Here is a 10,378-nt window from a genome sequence, read left to right on the forward strand (position 1 = left end):
AAGGAACTAAATTAAATCTATTTTCAAGTGGAAGAGCAGTCGGAGATTGAAATTGGTGAAAGGAGGATGTAAGGATGCAGTACTGCATAGGTACCGTTGGATCGATCAACGAATAGAAGATGGACGGTGGAGATCTTATTGCGGGGGATTAAGTGAATAGATGGATGAATAAGGTTAATGAATGGGATGAACGGTGGAGATCTTGTCGTGGCCAATTTAGTGAATAGGTGAACAAACAAGATAACGAAGCAGATGAATAGTGGACGTCTTATCGCGAGGAATTAAGTGAATGGATGGACGAACAAGGTTAATCGGCAGATGAACAGTGGAGATATTATCGCGAAAGAAATGTGTGGAAATGATAGAGTGGGTTTTCGAAAGCAGTAAGCAATTTCTCACGTTCCCTCAAAGTTGTAAGCTATATTTTGAAATTTCACGCGATTAGCCTATCTTGGTGACACGTAGCAGGGGAAAACCACCTTTCTCATGTGCTCTCAAGTGGATAATGGTCGTGCAAGAATCCACGTGAGATTGCGTGATAGCCGTCGAATCAAGCTAAATAGATCAATGGTGGAGATTGGGGCGCATAAAGTATTGAGGTGACACGATAGTCGTTGGATCAAGAGATAGATCGACGGTGGAGATTAGAGCACATAAAGTAGGTGGAAGACTTCGTGCACGATGACCGTTGGGTAAACTAATGATTCAGACAGTGATTGGTCAAGTTTGTTGTGGATTGGACAGTGAGGAAACGATGCATGAAGAATGTGTTGAAGGAGCTTTCTAATGAAAACGACAGAAAAACCAATGAGGGTGAGGGTGGACCGAGAGTGAGGGAAAATGATGATAATGAAATGAAACAAGTAACTGCATCAAACAAAAAACTCCAAAGCTCATGCGAGAACGAGAAACCTATGTTTTTGGGGTTATGGAAGGGTCTCTTCCTCAAGTCATGGTCCCAGAGGAAGAGGTGAGGCCGAGACACCTGCACACAACCTTATGATGATCTTCCTCTCCTTGCTAACCTGCTATTTGAAAAAAACACAAATGGAAGTAAACTAGAGCACAACCGATCAACTCTACACTACTATAATGGGAATGTAGCTACTTAAGAAAATGAACAAAAAACCAGGAAGCTATGTTATACTGTTGTAATTGAAATGCAGCTACTTAAGCAAATGAACAGAAAACCAGGGAGCTACTTAAGAAAATGAATAGAACCAGAAATCTATGCTAGCATACATGTACAATAAAGAGGAGCTTTGGCTGCTTGGATTGGGCCCTAAACCAAGAGCTTCAGCCCTCTGAGTTAACTCAGTGTTGGCTCAAAACAAAACTCATATTTATTATAAAAACCATGGATTACATAACAAACTGTCACAAGTCTTGCAGCTCAGAAATAAAGTAGAGTTTTACAATAAGAATCTGAATCCTATTGAGGTCCTAAGCCTCTCTACTTATACATCTGAAGTCTCCAACAACTTCCTTCCCATTAGGGAGGCTTGGCTCCCCACTCAAGAAAAATTGGTTTATGTCACTTTCACTTGATCGGCTATCATTTAGTCCTCATGATTTGGCTATCTGCACTCGGGGCTGATGGAGGAATATTCGAATGGAGGGGTGCTAAATGAGGAGGATTTACCTCCTATAATTCCTCTCCCTTGTCCCATTCAAGTTTTGACCAAGGTATTTGCCACAGATCCTTGCTTTTATCCTTTATTCCTACATTACATGCACATTAGACCACAAAGAAAAATATCCAACTCTAACTCATCTCATAAACAAAATATAATCAAAAGTATGCAATAAGTTGTGAGAATAGTTGGTTTGACTAAGCTAGGAGGTGAATTAAGCCCAATTAAGGCCCATATAATTACTCAATGATGAGGCTCATCAACTACTAGATGCAGGATTCATTTACCCTATCTCCGACTGTGAGTGGGTGTCTTCTTTGGTGTTAGTTTCAAAGAAAAATGGTAAGTGGAGAATTTGTATTGATTACAAGGAGTTGAACAAAGCCACAAAGAAGGATCATTTTCCTCTACCCTTCATTGACCAAGTGCTAGATGCCCTAGCCAGGGAAAGGTTTTTCTCTTTCCTAGATGGATTTAGTGGGTACAACCAAATCTAGATCTGCCCAGAAGACCAAGATAAGACCACATTCACTTGTCCTTGGGGTACTTTTGCCTGTAGGTTCCTTCCTTTTGGCCTATGCAATGCTCCTGCCACTTTCCAGGGAGCAGTCTTGAGTATTTTCGCCAAATTATTTCATGATGCGGTGGATATTTATATGGATGATTTTACACCTTATGGTTGTGATTTTCAAGAATCCCTATCTAAACTATGAAAATTACTGCACAAATGCATTGAAATGGACCTATCTCTCGGTCCTAAAAAATGTGAATTCTTAATGACTGCAGGGACCGTGCGAGGTCATTCAATATGTCAGCAGGGACTGTAGGTGGACCCAAACAAAATAGTTATCATCCAAAGGGTCCCACCTCCTCAAAATCAGAGAGATGTGAGAATTTTCCTAGAGCCAGCTAGATACTACCAAAGGTTCATGAAGGACTTCAGCAGGTTGGCCTCTCCTTTATTTGGTTTGTTGGCCAAAAACTCTGATTTTATATGGTCAAAAAGTTGTCAAGAGGCCTTAGACGCCCTAAAGGATAAGTTAACCACTGCACTGATTCTCCGAGGGTAATATTGGGTCCTCCCCATTCATATTCATGATGATGCCTTACACAAATCCATAGGAGCAGCCCTAGGTTAGATAGATGAAACTGCCTTATGCTATCTATTTATTAGTAAGAATTTATCAAAGGTTGAACTAAATTATACAGTGACTGGAAAGGAACTCCTGGTTGTTGTGCATTCATTAAACAAATTCAGTCATTATATTATAGGCTATCAAACGTGTGTGCATACTGACCATGCTACAATCAATTATTTAATGAACAAACCAGATGTGAATGCTCGAATTATAAGATGGTTACTTTTATTACAGCAATTTGATCTAACCATTGTTGATAAGCCTAGTAAGGAAAATGTTGTTGTGGACTTTTTTTTCTAGAGTAAATCTGCTTGTAGGTGAAGAAGGAATGGTGGATGACAAGTAACCAGACGAGCACTTATTTTCTATTTCAGTTCTTTTTCTGTGGTTTGTTGATATAGAAAACTATTTGGTATTAGCACAGTTCCCACCAAACTTGTCCTCCAAATAAAAGATCAAGATAGTCAGGAAAAGCACCCCCTTCACTTGGATTGGGGGCAATATTTTCAAACTTGGCCAAGATCAAATATTGAGAAGGTGTGTCAGGGAGGAGGAATTCTTTGACATCCTTATGACCTGCCATGATGGGCCTTGTGGAGGTCACTTTTCAGCAAAGAGGAAAGCATTGAAAGTGTTACAAGCAGGCTATTATTGGCCCACTCTTCATCAGGATGTGAAAAAATACACTAGTTAGTGTGATATGTGCCAGAGGATGGGAAGGCCTACTCTAAGAGATGAAATGCCTCTGCAGCCTCAAGTGACTTTCGAGCCATTTGACAAGTGGGGCATGGACTTCATTGGACTTATTGACCCTCCTTCAAAGAAAAAACAGTACATTATTGTGCACACTAATTATTTGACTAAGTGGGCTAAACCCAAGGCAATTAAGGCAGCAACAGAAGAGAAGGTGGCTGAGTTCCTAAGGGAGAATGTATTATAAAAATTTGGGTACCCTAGAGAGATGGTCATAGACCAAGGCATCCATTTTACCTCCAACATGATTGAATACTTGCTCAACCATCACAAGATCAAACACAAGACCTCCACTCCCTATCATCCACAAGCTAATGGGCAAATGGAGGTGACCAACAAAGCACTGGAGGGCATCTTGACCAAAGTGGTGAGCAGTAGCAGGAAGGATTGGGCAGAAAGGCTACTTGAGGCCACATGGGCCTATAATACAACATGGAAGACCACCACTGGATTCACACCCTATGAGCTGGTCTATGGGAAAAAGGTCTTGTTTTCCGTTGAATTTGAATATAACACATTAAGGATGGCAACCCAACTAGATCTGGATCTTAGCAGTGCACAGAAAGAGATATTGTTCCAGTTGAATGGTTTGGATGAATTTAGAATGCAGGCCCTCCTACATACAGAGGTAGTTCAACTTCAGAGGAAAATATGGCATGATAAAAATATCAAGAATAAGTAATTTCAAGAATGTGGGCATTGTTATATGATTCTAGGTATAAATACTTCAAGGGCAAGTTAAGGACAAGATGGCTCAAACCTTATGTTGTGGAAAGATGCCATGATAATGGTTCATTGCAAATCAGAACCATAGATGAAGAATCCATTCCTTTTCTTGTTAATGGACACTGATTGAAAATTTACAAGAGACCTTTATCAAAATAAGAGTTCATTAAAGATATCAATAAAACAGTGATTATAGTGGAGCAAGTTCCAGCTCCTCCCTCATCAAATCACTGAGAAAAAAGAAAAAAGAATAAGGACTCTAGTGAAAACCTCCATGAGGCGCCCAAGTCCCATCATTGGGTTGAAAACCTCTTGAGGCGGCTAAGTGGTGTCAAAACCAAAAAAAAAGAAGCAAAAAACAAAAAAAACAAGAAAAAAAGAAGAAAAAAAGAATAAGAAAGATCCCTAGGTGAAAACCTCTTAGAGGCAGCCTAGTTGTTTTCCGAATATATATATATATATATATATATATATATATATATATATATATATATATATATATTAATCATGAAATTTCCATTTGTAGGTGGGAAAGAAGGACGGTCAAGGAGAAAAAGAGGATCCCAAGGAGACCCCTGCCACTCACATATTTATTTTTTTTACTCATTACCATGCATCCCTCCATGATTTCTATTGTTTTTCCACTCCATTGATTCAATTTATAAAAAATTTTTGTTTTCTATATGATCCCCTGTATTCCTACAAGATCCCCTGAAAACCTATAGGATGATCCTGTAGGAATTACAGTGACCTAGAAATCATACAGAAGTAGTCTGAAAGCAAATTATGGACTTGCTAGGCCCATAAAATTCACCCTTGTCATCATCTATCACCACACCTTGTCCACCATCATCATCCCTGCACTCACCATAAAAAAATATCAGTTTCAAGGGTTTTTTTCAGCCTTCGTAAAAAGGGAAACAAAGAGGAATAAAGAGCATCACTTGAATATTCCTTGCTCTCCACACTCCCTCTCCTTCTTTCCATCCATGTCACCATCCTCACAGCCCCAGCAATAAAAATGATTAAAGATTTATGGGGGAGAAGCAGCTACAGGACATCCTGTAGGAAATCCTGTAGCAGTCTATCCCACAGAATACCAATCACACTAGCAACAAGTCTTCACCATGATGATCCAGGAGCTCCAAAGCAGCACCATCATATCTTCAACCATAGGTACCTGTAAAAACAATGAAGCCATTAGCAGACAACAAGAGGAGGAAGAAGAATAGCATGCAACAAATACACACAGTAGCACCTATGGTCTTCAACAACTGCAGCATAGCATTGGAACCATAGGTAAGTATCCCGCTCGCTCTCTCATATGCATCATGTAATCAAAAAAATTAAGGGTTACAAGATAGTTGATTTATAAGTGAAAAGGTGGCTAGTAAACTTGGCCACCTTCATTCAGTCAACACATGCACAATCGGGTGTCCTCTCACACGTGGCTATAGTAAACTCAAAGATAGAGAAGGAGTAGGACAAAAAGTGGTTAAAACTATGAATCCATAAGGTGGGAGCTGATTATGAGGAGTGGGAAATCATGAGGTGGTAGTGGGGACCAATGGTCCAAAAATGGAAACGTACCTTTGCTGCCAGCACACCACCTCACCCCGAATCACCATAAGAGGAAATAAAACATCGTTCACATGCATTTATGCATTTCACCTCCTCGAAACTCCCTCACTCTAGTCACTCTCATACCCAAGTAACCCACTGGAAGTAAAACTCCATCGTTTCACTACATAGGAATTCCTACAAGAGAATGCACAGGAATTCCTACAGGATACACAGAGACTGTCTACAAGATTGGCAGAGAAGAGTTCAGAAGGGATATCACGGGAGTTGGCCACTACAAACAATCTAAAGAGGCAGGTTCTATAATTACATCCCTCTTTGAAATTTAATGAACCAACAATCCTCTAACTTTGAATGAATTTATCAACTATGTGAAGGGAATTACATACACAGTCATCTCCGTTTTGGTTCTACATTTGAAAAATTGTTTCAACCCTCTCATTTTCTCCTCAAGCTTCTCCAGCAAGATAACAATAGGGTTTAATAGGAGAGAACCCACAAACACTGTGAGAATCCAACAACACCCTCAAGTGCTTGAAATCTTCACAAGACATAATTGGATGGGGTTTTTCGAAAAATTCAGAGGGTATGATGATGAGGTGGCTCAAGAATTTTCTCTCTCCCTCGCTCCACTCACCAGAATTCATTCCATTGTTGTAATAAAGAGCCTCACTATAGATCTCACCCCCGAGCTCATCAACAGAGTCACCACACTCCCCCTAGGAATACCATGGAGAAAAAAAGACAAAGGAGATAGCTAGGTTGCCAAAAGAAAATTCTTTTTAGAAGGTGAGGAACCCACTGAGGATAAAAATGGAGTAAGGAGGGAATGTCTACCATATCCATGGAATGAGATAGGCTACCAACTGATCAAATACATCTCATGTGAGGGTAGGTATAGTGTGGTCTATGGCTATAATTTCAAGATCATTGAAGAATTAAGATTTGGACCAGAAACACCCCCTCACCAAAGGCTCAACATACCATACTTCCAGCTTCAATCACTCATAGACTCAAGCATCAAAGTGAAGGAGGGGAATTCCAAAAAGTTATCTCACCATGGGTTGATTAGGATCCTCATATAATATTCCCTCCAAAACCTCAAAACTCCTATAACATGGTCAGTGTTCAGAGACATGCCAGCAGAGGATGACATCAAAGCTCTCACTTATGATGTTAGTCCTGCTGTCAGTGAAGAGGAAGTAAAATAGGAAGAGGAATATATAGAAGGAGATAGGGATGAGATGGATGAAGAAGGAGCTAACATAGAGGAATGTGATGAAGATGAAGAAGAATAGGGAGAAGAGAAGGAAGATGATGAAGAAACAGAGGAAGAAATTAAGGAGGAAACTGATAGAGATGATGAACATCTACAAGAAGAAGAAGACAAGAAGGACATAGAGGAAGAAGGCAATAGAAAATAGGGGATAGAAAACAAGGAGGATTCACCTAGGGTATCTCCAGAAGCCATTGAGAGAGAGGCAATAGCTTCCCTCACTGCTTTTAGCACCCCAATCAAGAAAAAAGGAAAAAGGCAGACACAGAACCCATTATATTTCAAGACGAGAAAGAGCACAAGAATAAGACAGCGGAAGCCCCAAACATCAACCAAAATTCCTATTGTGATTGAATACTCCCCTACACAAAAAGATAAAATTCCTTCCCCTAAGTCCCCTATCACCTATGTGAGGAGGCCTACTACTAGATTCAATTCATCCAAGGGAAAAGAAATCCTATAGGATACACAACAAAATCTACAGGAATCAAAAACAGTCCTACAGGATACTCTGTTGAATCTACAGGAGGCACATAAATTGGAAAGAAAGGTAGGGGAGCAGTAAGAAACTAAAGAAGAGGACCCAGAGACAAAATAACCCAGTCCTCAACCTAACCTAGACTCTTATTAGTGGTTTATTAAAGGAGGTAGGGTCATACCTCAAAATTTTTCCATCCCACTATTCTTTGAGCTTGAGAAGGAGTGGGCCAGAACTCACCGATGGATGTAGATCGCCAAATCAAAGGGGGTGGAAGAAATTGGGCACATGGAAGAGAAACTCAAGGAGATGGAAAGAGAGCTAAGTGGCTTGAGGGACAGAGAAGATATAATGAGAAATCAACTAGAGACAGAAAATGCATGGTTGAGGGGAAAGCTACAGGAAAGAGAGAATCAATTGACATGTATGGCCAGTCTCTATTTGGAAGAAATCTAGTGTAGGATGCCAGCTAAATCCTATGCTCTCTACCTCAAAGAACAATGGTTGCAGTTTCAGATTAAGACCCTAGCACATATAGGAACCATGCCATTTCAGGACTACAGGAAGTTTATTGATCTTTGTGATCAAATTACACTAGAGGATAGGTCCAAAATGGCTGAGTTTTATTTGCACAACATGGTCCTCACAGACATGAATGTATGGGACCCTAATGCCAAGCTAGGAGATCTAAAAGTAATGGCTTTGACATCATGGATGTGTTATCACTCAGGTTGTCCCTTTTGACTCCCAAAGGGATACAGCCGAGGTAACCACAAACCAATCTTTGGACTGCAGGTCCTAGCCTACCTGCAATCAGAGAGGGCTCTCTCTTTAGGATTTAGCTTTGTTTAAGGGATGATTTTAGGCTAGATATGATGCACATGGGTTTTGTTTGAGTTTGGTGGGATGGAGGATTCTTTCAAACAGAGTTGGGATGTATAGTGTGAGAAGTTCAAACCATTGGGCATGGAGTTGTGGATTAGGCTTGCTGTTGCATTTTCTTGGTCACAAGAGGAATACAGAGTAGGATAGCTTACACATAAAACAATATCTAGCTGGAATAAGGATGGAATGAATGGCAGTGAATGAAAGGCAACTAAGTAGCTCTCATTATGCTAATAGAGGGAAGGTGAATGAACATTTATATAGGAGCAGTCAAGGATTCCTAAACAACATTCATATATGAAGGAACTAGTGTAAATATGAGCAAATCTGTATTCATATTCAGGACTAATTCAGAGGAAAACATAGATAAATCACAGAAATTGAGAACAGAATACAACTAAATGAGGTCTGAACCATTCTTTCTTTCTGCTATTTAGATAGTGAAACCATGATGGCATAAAACATATAAACTGTAAACAGAGATAAGAAACACTTATTGGGCTATGTAGAAGCATTAGGATTCCATAGTCACTCTTCAGACATCAAAACACAACAGTCAGTTCATCTCCCAAACATTCCAGTGATCTTTGATTATAGAGACTCTCAGAAAATACAATGCAAGTCTAGAGGAAGTTATCGACCAACCAACCCTTAAAACAGTGCAGAGGGTGGTTTAAATAGAAAATATTTGCAAGCATCCCTTGAACAGGTGTCAAGGGAAAAAATATCTCAAAATATCTATCAAAACAGATTCAAAAGAGATCTGTGCAATAATTGCTTCTAATGCTAAGTTGTGCTGGAAATAAATGCAATAAAATATCTAAAACAGGTGTTCATGAGGGAGCAGCCTCATCAAAATGGCTCTTTAGGGCTGTGCATGGTCCTGCAGCTTCAAAAATGGACTAAAAGAGTTCCTTGAGCCATGCGCTGTCCTCTGTGTGATAACTGTACATTTAAGGAAGCAGCGCTGCTCCAAAAATATGACTGGGAACAATGTCTCTGCAATAACTCTGCCTTGAAAGCCTTCATCTATGCCTTTAGGTGGCTTTTAAAGCAACAAAATAAGTGTTGGTGAGCCTTAATGGCTGAATGATGCTTTGTTGACTTTGCTGGGCTTGCTTTGCTTTCATCTGCTTTGGAAATTGGACTGATACTCTTTGCCACTTCTGATACACTTTGGCACTAAATCTAGGCCTTTTCTCACCGCTGATACTCTTTAAACTGTCCCATCACCCCCTTCTGAGTTTTAATGCACAATGACTGCTGCAAATGCTTCCATGGCCATTGGAATGCTATCGGCGCTTGGCCGATCAAAAATAGCATCAAACCTTGCAAAAAATGCCGCAAAAAGGAGGATTTGTATGCTGCTGACTGCACCGAGGCCGAAACTAGCTATCTGAAGCAAAAATGGGCTTTGGAGCGATCTGAGAAAGCTTAGGGATGCATGAATTCCCTTATCGGGAGCTGGGCGCGGGCATATATGTGAAAATATGAACAAATGCCGCCTTTTCTTTTACACAGAAAAAGACAAATCTCTATGTAAAATTCGTGAAAAACATAGGCGGGAGCGGCACTATAGCAGAGATTAAATCCTGGCCATTGGATCGCGCGAGGGCAGATCCAACGGCTGGCGCTAAATCGCATTAGGGTAGACCATTGGCCCCAACACATAAAATCTCCGAAATGCCGCGGACCCGAAATTCTTATATGCCCTTTCTTTATGGAGATCGGGTCCGGCCCCTCGGAGCTTTCATATCGACGGATTTGCTAAAAATGGGTAAGCGGACCCGATATTCTTTATGATGTGCTTTATTACTTTTTGGCTCCACTGGTCGGAGCCATATAGGAGTGATGCGATTAAATATGGGCCGTTGATCTCTAGGCCTAAATTTGCAGCTGAGATTAA

The sequence above is a fragment of the Pinus tabuliformis genome, chromosome 5_2 (genome assembly GCF_031772625.1).
Source record: "Pinus tabuliformis cultivar Carrire ecotype Pingquan chromosome 5_2, CPIR1, whole genome shotgun sequence".
NCBI classification, from domain to species: Eukaryota; Viridiplantae; Streptophyta; class Pinopsida; order Pinales; family Pinaceae; genus Pinus; species Pinus tabuliformis.